The sequence below is a fragment of the Myotis davidii genome, unplaced genomic scaffold (genome assembly GCF_000327345.1).
Source record: "Myotis davidii unplaced genomic scaffold, ASM32734v1 scaffold939, whole genome shotgun sequence".
In the NCBI taxonomy this organism is placed as follows: Eukaryota; Metazoa; Chordata; class Mammalia; order Chiroptera; family Vespertilionidae; genus Myotis; species Myotis davidii.
Window position 1 is genome coordinate 514813 of NW_006290535.1, and position 962 is coordinate 515774.

Genomic DNA, 962 nt, shown 5'->3' on the forward strand with positions numbered 1-962 from the left:
CCCCTGGGCATCCAGCTAGGAAATCTGGGTTGTGCCCTCACCAATAATCAAACTGGCAACCTTTGTGTGCATGGGAAGATGCTCAACAAGCTAAGCCACTCTACCGGGCTGATTTTGTATATTTAACATAAAAATATCACATTATTAAAAGGAAAAGCAGGCTATGACAAAATATATGTAATCTCATGTTATTAATAAAAACAAATTTGAAAGGGTACATAGTCCAAGTTCACATTTCCCACACTGTCAGAATGTTTGTAGTCAGTACACATTGTAAAGCTATGGAGCTGAGTTACTGAATGTTTACAACATGTGCCGGGCTCTGGATTCAGTGCTTTACATGCGTTATTTCATTTAACACTGTCTGCCACCTGAGGTCATTTAACCATGTGTTATAAGTGTATGGTACAAGTGAGCTTTAAATTGTACATAAGATAAAAATGGAGAGAAACAATTTTCCTTCTAGTACTCAAAACCTATAATTCTAGCAAAGAAACCACTTGAGTCATTGAGGAGTGAGTGAATTTCAAACATATATCTTAGATGCTGCACTATACTCTTATTGTTTAAAATAATAAATTCATTTAAAAAATGGGCAAGAGATTCTGAGCAGACATTTTAACAAATAAATTAAAGACATTGTAAATAAATGAATAATAAATATTCACCACACCCGAGATCAGGGGTGGGCAAACTTTTTGACTCAAGGGCCACAATGGGTTCTTAAACTGGACTCAGAAGAAGGAGCTGCGGCCGTGTTTCCCGACGTTGCCATGGTAACACTGCTGCTGGTGAAGGAGCGGAGGGGAGAGCAAGAGAACCCTCCGCTCTTTCGGCTCCGCAGGCGGATAGAACAGCCGAAGGGGCCCGGAGTTTGCCCACGGGGGCTCTAGACCCTTAATTTCAGCCATCCGTGGGACATTTCCACCAGGGTGGTAGGAGCTAATGTAAAGAGCTAACAA